A 17,437-nucleotide genomic window follows, 5' to 3' on the forward strand; every position below is an offset into this window, starting at 1 on the left:
CATCGGGGATTTCGGTCAGTTTATTTCGAGGTACACCCGAATATGAAGCAACAAGAACTTTATTTTATGATGATGATTGGGGAGTACAACAGTACGCAAACAAACAAACAAACAAACAAAGACAGACACAAACAGGCAGACAGTGCACAGAAACCATTGTCGCGAAGTGTCCTTTCATTTTGTCGGTCATCTTGTTTAATCTTTACCGATGTTCTGCATTTTTTCCCTTGTGTGTACATGTATCGTGCTTTCACTCCGTCATGTAATGCCCCTTTGGGGCCCGTGACGTACTATGAAATAATAGTAAAAAATAATCCACTAATGCTGATACAATGCCGGACAAAATGCCGGGGAGGGCTGCCGCTCTGGTGGGGTACTCGTCTCGAACATAACTATACGCACTCTTACATATGACGTCAGTTCGAAAAGAGCAAGTGGTGGTACAGACACAATGCACATCTGTGACACATTTTGGTACCGTCTCTCCCTTCTGCCGCTTTCACAACCGGAACGTTCGCATGCAGTCTCTCGTACAACAGGTGTACGGCGTCGACCTGTTTGAATAGCCAAATACTATACGGGAAACCGCACAAGGGGGGGAAATATGTCATGTCAAGCCAGCGTTGACGTATCGGTCGGCAGCCATTCTTGGAGCTGCGCCGAAGTCTCCTTCATATGTTCCTTCCCCGCGTACATGTACCCGCATGGGTAGGCGCCTGTATTTATGCAAATTTGAAGAGATACTAAAAAAAGAAATCACTGTGTGTTGTGTACGGAAAAGTGCACAGTGATTTCCCACACTCGAAAACACGCCACCTGTTGTAAGGATTTTGTTGGTTGATTGACCCCAGGGTTGTGACGTCAATACAGGCGGACATTGTCGAAAAGTTGTGCCTTTTTGCGTCTGAGGGCTTCGTTTGGCATTTGGGCGGTGTCGTGTTCCTGCTTCGTCGTGGTTCTTTGCCAGCTTGGTCCAGGAAAGTAGCTCTTTCGCCGTTGTCAACGGTAATGTTGTGTGCAGTGACTGACTCTATTTTGTTCCGTCTTCTGTACGCTGTCCCACAGTGGTAGCTGTATTTTGGTTCTTACTATACCGTGAATGGACGGTCTTAGACTTCGATAAAGCACTTTGCGTGATGATGTCATTCTAAGAATATAGGTTGCGGCAAATACCGAAATGATAACTAAAAAATAAAAAAATTGAGGGGCCTCTCTCATTGGAGAGGTCCGCGAAGTGTTGGGTGTAGCATTTACTTTTGTGACATTTCAGTTAAGTAACAATTTAAAAACGCTGTTAATTAATTACATTAATACCAAAAAATATTGTATTAATTTAACTCTGTACCGAACTGTAACGTCAAAACGTTATATGAGTTTTTCGTTAAATGTCAAGCCTCATAAACAGTCGGGAAGACGTAAATGCGACATGAAAATGTAAAAAAGAAAGAAAAAAAAAGAAAAAAGGAACATAGCGGTTTCCTTGCACATTCTTTCGACGTCATTACATCTTAATGTACGTCACAAAACAGACGAAAACAAAGGTAAACGAAAAAACAAAACAAAAAAAAAACATTTAGCCCCCTCATAGTTTGTCCGTACTCAGTCGCACCAACACGCAAGACGCAAATCAAGGGACCACACAATGGCATAGATGGCGCTGCACGGAGCCAGAACTCACGTTCCGCGAAACTCCGCCATCACGGAAGGATCGTTGATCGCGCTATAATTACTAGAGCATACAAAACGAGCAACAATGTATCGCATGGCAGCTGCTCTACAGCAATATAAGTCATCTCCGCACCGAGACGGTCGGCCGGTCGGTGACCTTCATCTGTCCGTCAAAGAAAGGAAAGCGACATTGCCAAGATTCCCCATGCATTGGGGGAGAGCACCACGATTGCATGGTCATTAACGGTCGTACGGGGCTGGTGATACTGTACAATTGTTTGTGTTTGCTGCCTCCGCGAAAATGGAACTCATTTTTAGAGCTCAAGAAATGATGAAATGTGCTAATTAATTCACGAATACTTTTGCAACATGTTCTAAAACTCGAGGTAGTATACGGTTGAAGTTACGCGTGTATATAAAGGCTGCGAGAGAATGAGAAGGACAATGCGGAAAGTCATAAGTAAATAAAGCGGATCGGTGTTTGGGACAAATCACTCCGCACGAATCCTCCTGAAAATGTTTAAGAGAGCCATGGTCTTCCGGTTCATCTATAAGTAGAGGTGGGCGAGAATAAGTAAATTCGTATTTTCGTACCCGCAGATGTGCCCCCCCCCCTCCCCCACGACACCCACGGCCGCTGAATTTCTATCCGCAAATCTCAAAACTGCGCGGATAGCTGCGGATAACCGCGGGTATCAGGGTCTCAGCTCTATCTACAAGGATGTGTGCAATTCAACTTTGACGAACGCATTGACTCTTTGTTCGAGAGTGTTAGTAAACCATTGAAACATGGTGGTGGTCGTGGTGAAAGGGCTTGCCGCTGTCGGCCTCACAGAGGTGGGCAACGTCACAACTAACGCCCCTGGGGGAATGTGAGTCTTGGGCCGACTTCTAACGGAACTGTGCCGACATATGTCTGAAAGCGTCTGATGAAAGCCCAACAAATACCCGCACAGCACAGCCGACACCGGGATTCGAACCCGCGTACCTCCCAGTCCCGTTTAAACATGGTCACGAAAGTATCGCGTCTCTTTTGGAAGCCAATCAACGGATGCGAGTCGCGCAACGCTGCGCGATTGCTTCCCGTTAGGTACGAAAACTTCATGGTGACGTCACCAGGTGTTCTATATACTTTTAAACTGCCTAATAATAGGCAGTTCGATCGACACCACGCAAAAACGTAAAAAAGAAAAAAAAAGATAAAAAGAAACTGACACAATCGCTGTCTATCCGTCACAAAGAGGCGAAACGCTAGCGCGTCGCGTGCGCGTCTCCAATTACTGCCCGCTCCCTCGGAGATACCGTAATAAGACGAGTGATTAGATGAACATCGTCCACGGCCACACACACATGCCACCAGGCAGGCAGACCACCGCACTGGCTCAGTTCCGCGTTGCTGTTTTTTCGCTCACCTGCTTTTCTTTCTTTCTTTCACCTGGAGCACCGTCGTCGTCGTCGTCGTCATTTTCTCAATTATTTTCCTCGGGGCGGTACTGCTGGGCCTGGGTTGAACGTGTGTGTGTGTAAAAAAGAGTGCGGTAAGTGCAGCGGTCAAGAAGACATTCTTTCGGTCCGTTCCCACAGGGTGACCAGCTGTCGTCAGTTGCCGGTAGCACCTGCCCGCTATAGGTTCCTTGCCAGATTGCTGGCATGCTGGTGCATGCTCCGTTGTGTGTATCGGAGAGACCCGCTTGTTGTGTGTCCCTGTTTTTGTGTGTGTGTTCTTTTAACGTTTTTTTTATGAAGTTTGAAGTAGGGTAGGGAGATCTGGGGGGTGTGTGTGTGTGATCGTTGTAAATGTGAGGTTTGCGTTCGATATATTGTTGCTGTTTTCTTTTTCTCATTTCATCTTTTTCACCTATACGTGTGAAGAACAGAAAGGTGGTTTACGGTTGTACATCCATGCAAAGCATGCAAGAAAGCGTGATTTACAGAGTCGACTTGTTTTTCACCGCGCGAAAACCGCAAGAAAATTGTGCTCGATGTGGTGTGTTGTCGAATATAAATTAAATGTGTGACGTTTTGTTTGAAACTTTTTTTTTTTTTTTGCCGATCAAGCGACCGCAGCTTCCTCCCTCCAAAGCAAAAAATAACAACAAACAAAAAGATAGTAGGATTACCGCTCTTTCTCCTTCCACTGACGGCACAACATAGCTCAAATGGACCAAAGACCAGTAAGAAGAAAGACAGTAAAATAATTGCCAGTTACAGAGTGCCCTTTTGCCTGCAGATCTACTTGACCCGTGCTTACCTGGGCAGATCTATTTGAGCGGTGTGCGTGTATTGGCGATAAAGGAACAAGCATGAGTTTAGTTGCAAGAATACTTCCCTTGTGTTACTTTGAGCTAACGAAAGAATAGCTGAGAGAAACGGCGAACCTATTGCCGTGAAACAGGTGCACATACCAGCGTATCGGCAGTGAGCCTCAAACGCTTAATATAGTTCACAGAACTGACGAACGATACAACCAACATAGTGCCAGCCTGTTAGTTAATAACGCTATCAACAATTGAGGTCGCTTGCTTCCTGGATTGCGGTGCTCTAAATCCGCTGCACCAACAGATCAGCAACTTTGCACTGTATTTTGTTTGCACTTTTTTTTTTTGCCAAAAAAGAAAACAAAATCGCTAAGTCACTAGATTTAATCAGAGAATGAATTTTTGTTCTACCAGCTGGGATTTCCGCGGGTCAGCGAGGCATATTAAGCACGCGATATCATCGGATGCGACACGATGTTACCGCTTGAGACAAGTTGACTCTCTCGTCTGCTGTCACTGCGGTGCTCTAGAGGACCTAGAGCACATTCTTCTTCATTGCACGCGCTGCCAACCTTCCCGAACACCGCACTTTCCGGGTCTCTTAATCAGCTGGACTCTCTCTCTCTCTCTTTCTCTCTCTCTCTCAAAATTGCCTGGCCCTGGCCAAATCCAACCCACCAACGCCCTGCCCTCAAAGCTCTTTTGACCTTTTTGAACACTATATAGGACTTCGATCCTTATTGTGAAGGGGCTCATTATTTCATTCCCCACATCACCACCAACACTGGGATAGAGTATCGCCCCCTTGCGATGAAACTCCCCATTCATCATCTCAAAATAAAGTTGTTGTTGTTGTTAGTACGCGATCGCTTTGCTATTTCCCACAATAGAGAGTTTCAGTATATCGTGCGCTATCGCCTTTGCGTACGTAAGGGACAGCGTTGATGGCTCTGCGCACGCCCATAAGAGAAAGAGAGGCTTCGCGCAGTGCGCAGAACCACCAACGCTATCCCTTACGTACGCAAAGGCGACCCAGCGCACGATATACTAAATCTCACTAATATTTCCTTGTGGACGCAAACTGTCTATTAATGGAAGCTTACGTAACATGTGCCTTCACTTTCGGGCCTCGAACTCGGACACTGGGCGACAAAAACCAAGGAACAGGCAAGGTTGATTATTTATTTATTTATTTGTTTATTAGTGCTACACAAAATCAAGAACACACTTGATATAAGGGACCGTGAGGGGAAACCCTGATTTATTTATTTAATTTATTTAATTTAATTCCGTGTTAGCGCTCCAGGCAACTGTGGCTATGAGCGGCGTACAGATGTGGACAGATGGAGAGAGGACAGCAGGAATGAGTGTGTGGGGAGGGGGGGACAGAGGGGGATTGAAGATGAAGAAGATAAACTACCGATAACAAAAAGTCAAACATGACCTGAAAATGAAATGAAATACGCCCCCTATCGTGCCTCTTTCGGTCCTATACGTCCGCAGCTTGGGAACTAGTATTTGAATAGATTTGTACAGCTCCCGTCAACGTTAGTAATAACACTGGAAAAAATTCGGTCTCATTTCTGAGTGCGATAACAGCCACCCTGGGGGCACTGGGAAATGTTAATTTAAACAAAATCCTCGCGTTAAACTAACAGAATAATTTTGTTCAATTAGTAATTTCCTCATGGCCCCAAGGGTTACTCTCGGGTACGCTCAAGGTACTCAAGGGGTACGCTCGGGAATGAGACCGTATTGTTTCCAGTGTTGTTATTACGGTTGACACGAGCTGTACCAGCGGATGACCGAGTGGATAGAAGTGTCCGCTGGTTGGTGGTAGCCGTATAGGTCGTGCTGAAGACTGGGAGGTGGTGGGTTCGAATCCTACCAGGTTGTGCTGCCTGAGGCTTTCCCTGGGTTTTCTGGCAGACTTTCAAGACGACTGTTGGCACAGTTTTTTCGTGAAGTTGACCCAGGACGCATAGTAACCCCCCTCCCCGTGCCTCGTTCCTTCCTGCTGTCCCCTCTCTCTCCATCTGTCCATATCTGTACATCGTTCAAGGACATAGTTGCTTTGCGGGGCTAACGCGGAATTAAAAAGACTATAATAATAGGTTTAAATAAACAAAAAGAAGAAGAAAAAAAGAACATAGATTCGAGATTGGAATATTGAATTACATATTCGATTCGGTGTCGAATACAGAAGTACTCGCTTCGGTATTCGAAAAATTCGAATATCCGCACCCGCCTAGTAATAATATTAATACTAATGTTTTATTAGCGCTTAAGAACGGCAACAAAAACCTTATAGCTTTGGCTGACACAGACACATTGGCAATACAAATGTAACTGGCAGACAACAAACACAAAAAAAAAAAACGCACACGGATAATGTTAAAATATAAAAACAAAATAGACAAGGGGTAAGACAAAGCAGAGATATTTGCGTTTCGAGAGTTATAAAACAACATAAAGTTACTACGCGAAACATATGGTTACATCTGTTTTGAAGGACGCATAGGAGGGAGAAAAAATATAACGGGACTTAGAAATCGCGACACTTGGCAACGTAGAATGGGATCGTATGGGCTGAATTTATCTACATAAAATGACGAGCGATTGCGAAACGCAGCTCGAGGAGGACAAAAACTCAGGCGACTTAAATATCGGAAGGAGGAGTCGCATGAGTATTTGTCGGGACGATCAGTAACCTAAAAGGTCAGAGAAATTTCGTTCCTCTATCCGCCTTCACGTGTGGTAACTTGTTTACTTCATAATTCTGTTCGTAATGCGTTCTTTGGGGCGTAAATATTAAAAAAAAAAATAATTACACGCGCATCGCGCAAATTACACGCATTCAGTACAACATCATACAAAATGCCATTTATCGCGCATCCATACACCCGTATAAATAGCAAACGCCGGTGTCTGCGCTACGGGCCATTCGGCTTTCCCTTTGTTATGCAGACTGCATAGTATAGAGGACTGTAGATCAATATGTGAGCCATTTGGAAAGCGAGAGGTTAGTTAGTGTAGATGCGCGGTGCTGCAGGTGTGTGTGTGGCATGAGTCGCGGGACACGAACTCAGGTGCGCTAAAGGATCGTGCTCCGCCAATTGCGACCACATGTGACCCACCGCCAGGTGAACGCCGCTGTGGGAAAAGAAAGCAGGTGCAGAGAGAGAGACGCTGGAAACGTGTGGGTGCTGGCAGCCTGGACCCACGGCCTGTTTCTTACGCCATCTGGCAGCTGCTGGACGGCGTGGCAGGCCACGTGCATTCCGAGTGCACGCCGTTGCTTGCGGGAGAGACAAGGTCAAGTGTCGTGTAGTATAGGCATTCCGCAGTTGCGCTGAGGAGGAAAAAAAAGAAGAAGAAAAAAAAGAAAAGTAAGAAAAAAGAGGGCTCCGCATGTCCATGTTTGTTCGAGGTAGAATTTGACGCGGTATGGTATGTGGTGGAAGTCGGCGGCGGTCTCCGTCACCTGCGAAGCGTGCGGTGCTGAAAAGTTGCGTGCTGAGTATTGCAGCAAAATATCGGAAACGCACTGCCAGACCTAAGAAATATTGATTGATTGATTGATTGAAAAAATATATGAATTAAATAAAATAAAAAAAACAGAAGATGGAGACGCCTAAGAGATATCAACTTCCTTTATTTGCTTTCTTTCTCGGCTTGGCCTTCAAAGGGGAGCCAGTGAGTGCATGGTTTGTCCAGAATCGCCATCACCAGGGGGAGGGGTGGTGGGTTACTATTGCGATTACGTTGTGGCAGGTTTATGTATCATTGTCGACACGTCTGTAAAAGCTAAAAATAACAAAGGTAGGGGGGTGCACGAGAAAGAAAGGGAGGAGCATGTCACCGAACACTTGTGGGTGTAAGGGGAGGGGGTGTTGGTGGATAAATCACCGAGTGAGTGTATTAGCCTGTGCGAAGTGTACCTAGTAGTAGTGTACCTAGTGCCACTGTGTACCTAGCTATGCCATTGCGCAGGTAGCAGGGAACGGAATTCAAGAACCACGGTGGCGGGATATAGTAAGTCGCCTTCCACGCTGAGCCTGGTAGGCGACCTTGGAAACATGGTACCTTCCGGCAACGTACCGCCACTATGACAGGCAAATCTCTCTCCACAGTCTGCAGTAACCCTCCACCGACCAGCCGACCGACCAACCAACCACAGGCGACTGTACAGTTCTTCGTGGCATGGCGTCCTAGTCGCCATTAGCATAGTGAGCGGTATTTGGCAGCACGCAGTAATCTAGGTACAGAAGAGACACAAGTGCTGAGCGGAATTCTAAACGGAGCTGAACTATACGTTCAGTGCAATTCCTTGGCAGTGCAAAAACACCCCGCGGAAGCAAAGGTGAAAGGGTAATTGTCTTGCGCCTCAAAGACCTTGAATCGCCCTCCTCAATCAGAAGACGAAGGAATAGCAAGTTGGTATTCCTTGGCTGACATCACTTTAAGAGCTGCCAAAGAAATATAGGCTTGAGATCTTGGCTTCCGCAGTCGGTGTCTGAGGTGTGTCTGTGTGTTCCTGTGTGTCTGTGTGTGTTGTAATTTGATTGATACGACTGTCGGCGCTGCTTTGCTGCGATTCTAATTTTGTAGTGGGAGGCGGTGTTGTTGCTGTTTTATTTTCCTCGGACCCACTGGAGTGGAGATTCGTAAGGTTTTATTTCGTTGCAGTTCAAAGTGCCTTGCAAGGGCATTGGGGAAGAAGCATGGAAACCATTCCCCCCCCCCCCACCTTTTTGGATGTAAATGTCTTGTCCTGTGGCACACACTTTCTACACTCCATAGAGAAGAATGTCTTGTAAAACACCCTTAGTGTATTATACGAAAATCACCATTTCAGCATATTCTACATGTAAAACCATTTAACGGGGCTGTTTTCCGCTTATATATCTTCGTTTGAGATGAATATTTTGCAAACATCTTTTTGGAGGCTCTGTGTCTGCGGGTAAAAAAAAGGGGCGTTTGTTTACAAAAACGAGGAACAATGAACATGAGGAAACTTGGGAGCAATTATAGCTCCTAGTCCCCTTAGATGGGAATTACTCCCCTGGCCCCAGCACAACAAATGCCGAAACTTTCATGAACTTTCACACATTGAGCCCAGAAAGGGTCTAATGCCTGTGGCAGTGCATCTCGGCAATACACTACCTTCGCCCCTTTCACATATTTTCGGCATTAGCCTTTCAAAGATAATTTAATCGCCCAATTGCTATACACGCAGCGACGCAGAAAACACTGAACACCTATCTTTACTTTGCTGCTTTTGATACAGTTCGAACCGGCGTGATTTTCATGCTGCACTGGACCGACTAGACCCTCATCCATTGTGGGACCTTTCGCGGTCCTATATGCGCCGCACAGAATCCGTGATACAATGCAAGGCACGTGCATCAAAGCAACGTCTCACGTCTACACTCATTAGTTCAACCTCATGTACGTAAATGTGCTCCATTTGGCAAAAATAAGCGGCATAAATTTCTTTTTGCACCGCTTGGAAGCAACATATAAAACCCACAACCAAATGGCGCACTGACCTCCAAACTTTTTTACAGCATCCTGTATAGTATACGCATACAGCTCCACAATTTGCTTCCCGAATTCTTCGAAAGGGTATCAAGGTGCTAACCCCGCAATGCTTTACCGGATTATGGAGCCCCAGCATAAACGTCGCATAAGTATTGCGAAGCATCGATAAGCGATCAACTATACTATGGGTGTATCTTGCTTAGCAGCGCAGTTTGTACGCCGTGGCTGTTTTGCAATCGAAGCACGTACGGAGATCCCTTTTAGCTGTGTACCCAGCGGAGAGTAACACCTGCCATCCCAGTCGGTGAGCAGCCGGTTGGCTTCTGCGACCGTGGGAAAGTAGCGACATCGACACAATCTCAGCTGGCTTGGTCACAATAAGAAAAAAAAAAAAAAAAGAAGAAGAAAAAGGTAGTATGTGCAAAGACACAAAGGCAACGAAACTATGTCCGCTTTGTGTTTATGATTGCTGTTTGGAATGTGTGATCCGCAAGGCGCCAGGGGTACATGATTGCTCCAGAACTGCGGGATTAAAGACTACTCTGACGTCAATGTTGCTGCCGTATACGCATATATGCTGATGTGAAAAGTGAAACCGCTCTTGGTCAACTCGGCACCTCGCTTTGCTGGATATCTGCATGAGCGTGAGGTCCTGAAATGTAAGGAATGTGACCGCGGCCGTTCACCTTCTGGAGACATCCTGGAGTCATTGGTCCATCACCGCTCAGATCAGCTGCCTCGTCCTCTTCTGGAACGTTTTGGCGACGTCAGGTCGCGAACGTACCAGTAAACTAGTCTATTCTTCATCATCGTCATTATCGATCGACGCACCAATCGAATGTACGATAAATTTGCCCATATAGACATGACGAGATTCAGGAAGCCATAGCGACTCCATCAGGAGCCATAACTGTTATCGTCTCCAAGTCTGAGATGGTGACCGCTGCATTTGCTGCTGAGAACAACACTATGATGACAATAACATGGGCCGCTGACACCATATAGGAAATACATAGGAAGCCACACAATATCACCATGACCTCTCAGCTGCCTATACTGGCGTCAGTGAAACAGGGACTATCTGTTACAACACAGGTCTGTGAACCTTAGCCAACGAGGTACCTCATAACGTACGGTAACATCGACTCGTGCTTCTGGCAGACCAGCGGCAGCTGAGGATGTAATGCGGAAATTAGCCGCGGTACAACAAGTCCATAGGGGGAGTGTTGGACACGTATGTTCATGTTTCTCTCAAGACGGCTACCAGGGCTACCTGTTCAAAAGCGATAAAAACCGGGCTGTTTGGTGGTACATCTAAAAGCGATAAAACCCCGGTGCAGGGGACACAAAGAGACAACACAGACGAAGCACTGTTCAGCACTACCTGTTCAGCTGCTGCATCGCCTGTCAAACTTCTAGAATATGCAGTCGTCCCTGTAGAAGATTCCCAGTAAAGGATTCATCGACCCTGGCGATGAAACTTCCACTCATCATCATATAAAGTTGTTGTTTGACACGATTTCAACGTTTCCTTGAAGAAACCCAGCTACTGGATATTTTGTAACTTTTGTGACTTGACACACGCCAAGTGGCTAAATCGTGGCTCCCATCGGCTAAGCTGTAACTTACCCTGCTACTGCCTTTCCCTGTTTATTTTTTTTTTCCTTTTCTATCTCTTGTGCGCGTGCGTGCGCTCGCATTCCCCCCCCCCCTTTTTAACCAACTGTGTGTAAGGTGTAGTGCAACTGTCTGACTCACTGACTTTCCAGGTTCCACAAGTCGACTCATGCGCTTGAGTACCTGACAAGGAACGTGTTCTCGTCTTCACAGTGTTTAGCCTCCATCAAAATAAACCATCAGCGCTCTATATTCCTATATACTTACTGTATTTCCTCACTCACCGTCACTACATGTAATTGTTGTTGTTGCTGCTGCTGCTGCTGCTGACTACAGCACGTCCTGAAAATAGCCGGACCAGGTATGATAATCTATCCGACCAAAGTTTCCTACAAGATATTTAGGAGTATATACACGATGGTTGCTATACCGTTCCGCAGTGCATGGCCTGATTGCGTTGTGGGTAGGCTGTGTGAGCGTATGCTGGTAGGCTAATTTGTGTCACTCTTTGTGCTGTTCATGGGTAGGTGCGAAATGTTTGTGCGGGGCCACGACTCATTGTGGGATGACTTGTAGCCGCGTGTAGGAATAATTGTCTCACATTTGAATTGGTACAAGGATGCAAAAAGAGTCTGAAAACAACAACAGCAAAGAATCAGAAGAATAAGCAGAATGGTAATTACCTTCAGGCCTACGATGTGCGTTGAAAAATGAACCGTGAGTGTAATCGATTGATAGTGATGATGATAAGGAGGGGGAAATACGGGGAAGTTATGGTCAGGACAGATTCGGAGCTGGCTACCCTGCACGTATTCTCCATAGCGTGCACAAAAAGACAACGCGAGAATGTCACAAAATGTCTAACTGCCGTGTTCCTTCGAGCAAGCCACTTGATGTCGCACTGGCAAACACTCCAGAATTTTAACGATATCAAGAAATCGTCCGTTATCGGGCGTCTAGACGATTCAAAGCCACTTCTAGCACGCTCAGACTGCCAGCGTATACTTGGAGCAGCCGAGGAGCATATCCTACTCAGTATATTCACTTCACTATGGATGCAGCAGACTTTCCGACCTTACATTGTACAGTCGCGTGCGCTGTACTGGACTCTCCGTTTCTCAATTCTATTCAGCTTTAGTGTACCTCTTACAGTTTCGGCTAGTCTTCATAAGCCATTTAACCCGGGTAACAGTAACAAAAGAGCTATACAGCGGTCTTCTCGATAGAGAAGGACATCCTTATGCAAGTAAAAGTACGAGGTATATACCTGGTAACTCCAACACGGCATTACTCGGTGTTGTTATAGGTAAAATCTGTATCCAAAATGCTTTATCTAAATCTCTAATTCAAAGGCTACGTCCAGTGACTTTAGGAGTATGACGATTGCTAGTTGTTTTAACGACCTGAGTCGATTGCGAATTATTTCACGTATATCACCAGCAGCATGGGGGGGGGGGGGTGCTGGAGGTTTTTCCTGGGTTTTCCGAAGGCTTTCCAGACGAATGTCGGCACAGTTCCCCTTGAAGTCGGCCCAGGACGCATACTAACCCCCCCCCCCTGTCCCCCACTCCTTCCTGCTGTCCTCTCTCCATCTGTCAACATCTGTACGCCTCTCATACCTACAGTTGCTTGGCGGCCGCACGCAAAAAAAAATCACGTATAGTAGAATAGGACAGGGCCCTGTCTGTGAGAGCCTATAGCTCTATGTTTTTCTTGACATCCATCCACCGCGAGATATAAAACTACGCGTACACGTGTTTTCAAATACATAGCGTAGCAGCGCGAAAAATACAAGGACATAAATGCCATTAGAAAGTTAATAGGCATATTTGAGTTCGGGCATGCCACTATCTACGATCCTGCATCTTTTATTGGGCTCTCGTCCAATTAGTGCCGCTGGTAATATCCGCCTTATAGCCGTGTTCCATGAGGTGATAACAACTTCGCGCGGAAATACTCCAAATGTACATGTTTGCCTACAATTTCATAGTGGATACAAAAACACCTGCCCGCTTGCCCGCAGGGAATAATTACATCATCCACCCGATTATAATGCGAAGCGTACCGTTTAAATTTCGCGCGCGTTACCTAACGACGAGCGGCTCGGATTTCTTAATATCTCACAGCGGGAATAGGTAAAGGGCGTTCGATTATCTTTACTCGGAATTAATTTCCAGCCCTAATAGATGAATTAGGGCGCACAGCTTGGCGCTGCGAGGATGGATGAGTCCGGAACTTCCTCCAGGTTTATCCGATGACCTGCGCATTATTCGGGAGCATGAGTTGTTGTTATAGTCAGAGCACTGTAGCATGGAGCAGTGAGAATGAGTGAGTGTGCACTTTAGTCAAAATACAACGTGCATGACATACGGGTATAAAGTGTACGGCAAGTCAGAGTACCCTGAAGCATGCGCAAAGTAAATTGAAGGTTTCTGGTCACCACGAAACGCAGAATTTCATAAAACTCTGATGTCCATCGGTCAGTGTAGTGTGGTCGTGGGCACGATTGCGAGAAGCGGGAGTCGACGAGTTTCAAATTTTGGTGCACACCGCTTGGAGTGAACTTGAAATTAATTAAATAGATCACGCTTTGTCATGTATACCACATGACCACATGTGCATAACATAAGAGCAAGATCGATTGGAAAAGAAGATGAATACGAAAAGCACCCTAGCAGCACAATGTACTGAAAGTCGAGTGCAATAGGGGTGGACGGTATGTGTCTTATCAATGTTCTTTAGTTTCACGAGCCTGTTCGAGGCCTTCCACCTACCCGTCCACCCCTATTGCACCCGACTTTCAGTACATTGTGCTGCTTGGGCAAGATGTTGTCGTTGAAGTATATCAAAGCGTCGGGACTCCCATCGTATTGATTCGATTTACGCGCATGACTCATTGGCTAACAGCTCACTACCCATGAATGAACCAACCTCTCCGCATGACCTTTTTGTACAGTATGTATCCTCCCACAATCCAAACCCTGATTTACTAATTGCTCACTTTGCTTCCGCGTGAGCCATCCCATTATATACCTACCGCGCGTGGAGTCATTTAATAATCAGCGCGCTTCCGCGAATCAATTACAACAAAATGTGCGCCGAATATAAGGGAACATGGAAGAAGCAGCATGAATCTTATGCCCTTTATTCGCCGGGTGGTCCGCTCATGCGCTTCCTGTTTTTCTCGACCCATGCTCACCCACATGTTGCATGCTACCTCACGTATAATTCCGCGACACACCCGGTTGCTACCGCCTGTGTTCGTACTCGGGCATATATACCAGCCATCTGGCGCGAGTTCGTCTTCCAAGAATTCGTGAGTTGAAAGGCACGCGGGCTCTGTTTTTTTTTTATTTTTTCTTCATTGTTTATCATGACATGCAGTAAAAAAACCGTACTAACGTTTAGGTATGTGTATTAGTGCGTGTCCTTATCTTCTTCACTCGTTAAGTGTGCGTTCACCTGCGTTTAATGTGGTCATTGATGGCAAGCTTGAACGAGTGGTCGTATAGTGGCTGCACGGGTTTCGAGTTTAATTGTGCGTGACTGTGAGATGATGGGATTTCTTCCGTGAAAATATGCGGAACGGGCAACTGTGCGTTTGTTTGTGCGTACTGGTGGTAGTATATTTTTTTATTATCATGCTCGGTGTTCTGAGAAGGGTGGTATTAACTTTGGTTGGGGGTAAAAGGGGATCGTTTGTAAGGTTGTAATACAGGTTTTGGTGGCGTTGCGCGAATGAGGATGAGATATATACTTGATGAACGATCGCGAAGAAAAACGTGAGAGGATTAAAGTGCTTATGGGAACTTGTTGTTAGCATATTTAGTGAACAACGCGACGCTTACGGATGCTTTATGGTGGTTTCGATGTTCGAAAAAGACGATTGCTAAGTTATGGATGCATATCATGGTGACGTTCCGTTGGGTGCGTATATATAATGTTTCCCGGTCGAGTTATTGCGAGGTATTATTTGGTAATGGTGAGTTGAATGTATGTTCCTGCTGGGAGCCGTCGCGTACCCTCAGAAAAAAAACTACAAAATAAATCAGAGAATGGCAAATTAGGGAGCATATACTCAATTACAGCATCTGAATCCCTAAAACCAGCTCGGCCTTCCACGCCGGGACTGGGAGTTGACGCGGGTTCGAATTTTGGGGCCAGGGGAGTAATTCCCATCTAAGGGGACTAGGAGCTATAATTGCTCCCCAGTTTCCTCATGTTCATTGTTCCTCGTTTTTGTAAGCAAGCGCCCCTTTTTTACCCGCAGACACAGAGCCCCCCAAAAGATGTTTGCAAAATATTCATCTCATACGAAGATATAGTATAAGCGGAAAACAGCCCCGTTAAATGGTTTTTCCTGTAGAATATGCTGAAGTGGTGATTTTCGTATAATACACTAAGGGTGTTTTACCAGACTCTATGGAGTGTAGAAAGTGTGTGCCACAGGACAAGATATTTACATCCAAAAAGGTGGGGGGAAAATGGTTTCCATGCCTCTTCGCCAATGCCCTTGCACCGACTGTGCTGTCTGGGGTTTTCCCAGGGATTTGCGGCAGACTTTCAGGACGAATGTCGGCACAGTTCCCCCTGAAGTCGGCCCAGGACGCGTACTTAGCCCCCTCCTGTTCCCTAAATTACAATTATTGCTCCCCATTTTAATCCAGTGTTCCTGAAATTTACTCCTCGCCACTGCGAATAGTTCCCATACTTCGCATAGACTTTCGTACATTTAGTCCCGTAACGGGCTAATAATGGTTGTGGCTAATACATCTACTCCCCAAAAGAACCAAAGTCTCTCCTTTTTTTCCCTTAGAGTGCACGTCGCCGTATTCAACATAACTTAACTCAACTGCGATCCGTACTCATCCATTATGTACTTTAGTTGCCTCGCAAGTCAGTTCTAGTCATTACAAGCCCCTGATGTTGCTATCGGCTCACTGATAGTGCTAATTGCAAGTTTATAACAACGCGCATAATAACCTTAACTATAAGGACTGCAGCCAACCGAGGTGTGGTCGAATGCCTTCCCTGTCGAGACCCGCATAGCTGCCCTGCGCCAACAGGTTAAGCTATGCAAAGTATACACGTTAATTATTCCTGGAAACGCAAACCAGCAGGGTAGGCTGTATAACCCGGAAAGTTGAGGCCGCGCTGTCCCGCTGCGTATCCCAGGTGTTATTTCCGCATCTGGCGTCGGGTGGCAGGTGGTGGCGCATTTCTAGGTAACTATTAGGAAGAAGATAACTAAAGGTCTCAACCGGTCGCGAAGACTGCGTTGCTTGACAGCGGACGAGATCCCTTTAACCGTGACGGCAGAAACACGGAAGTTAGGCGACGCTTTCGTGAATCCTCTGGGCGTGACGGGGTCTGGCCCTTCTGTGGCAGCATTGTTATGCTGCTGCGTGATATGTTCCGTGGAACTTTGTGAGTATTGTGTATCGCGGCGTTTGATAAAGTGTGGGCTGCACAAAGGTGCGGCGTGTCTTCGTAGGTTGCAAAATGTGTGCAGTGCGCTTAATGTGAAGCGTAGCGTGGCTACAATGTCCCTCCATAGGTGTGCAGGATGGAAGTTGACGGGCTTAGGATTTCATGGTCGCTTCCAAAGCTGTATTTTCCTTTGCACCACGAGTGTTGAACTTTTCCGCCTTCAAACCCTGTTGTCTCTTCCTATCAAGCTGTGGCTTTCACGTACTTCGAATATGCTGCAAAGTATACAAGGAGGCATCTGGTATAGCTAAGGGAGGCGAAATAGCTATGCTGCTAACCTACCCAGATGCCGGTTTCCAAAAATGTAGTGAATGTGTGCAGGCGCATGGACACGAACCTAGACCCAGCAAGTCCCAGCCGTATAGCTTGCCAGGCCCAGCTACGGCTATACTCGTGTTCAGTTTAAGAATGAAAAGAAATCTAGTCCGTCAGCTGGTCAAATCGATAGGATAGCTGGGGACAGAGTCGTCACTCTCCCTCCTCCTGATAATGTAATCCATCACACTCACTCTGCTTCCGTATTGGCTGTTAAGACTGGCCGCATGACACTATATACGTGAGCCCTCCCCCATGGTGGCGCTGCAGTATCGCTCCTGGCGCGCTATTGTGTCGCCTTATCCCCAAGGGCGTATGTAGATGACGGACTACATTTCTTTGCCTTCTTAAATTGAACACAAGTATAGTCTAGCCCTTCCCCTATCAGATACTAGCTTTACCGTGCACTGCCACTTGAGCGTTGCATATATATATTTCAGTGATTTTGCCATCCCCATAGACGTCGGTGACCTCACCTATTTTGTCTTCCATTATTGTTTTTATTTTTTATTGTTTTGCATAATGGGGAAATTAATAAGGAGTGT

General features: G+C 46.2%; 1 long non-coding RNA gene across 2 annotated transcripts in view; it reads left to right on the forward strand.

Moving 5' to 3' along the window:
- LOC135399095 (uncharacterized) overlaps positions 1–17,437 on the forward strand; it is a 96,374-nt gene that overhangs the window by 56,650 nt on the left and 22,287 nt on the right. The window lies entirely within an intron of this gene.

This window comes from Ornithodoros turicata, chromosome 6 (assembly GCF_037126465.1).
Source record: "Ornithodoros turicata isolate Travis chromosome 6, ASM3712646v1, whole genome shotgun sequence".
Classification (NCBI taxonomy): Eukaryota; Metazoa; Arthropoda; class Arachnida; order Ixodida; family Argasidae; genus Ornithodoros; species Ornithodoros turicata.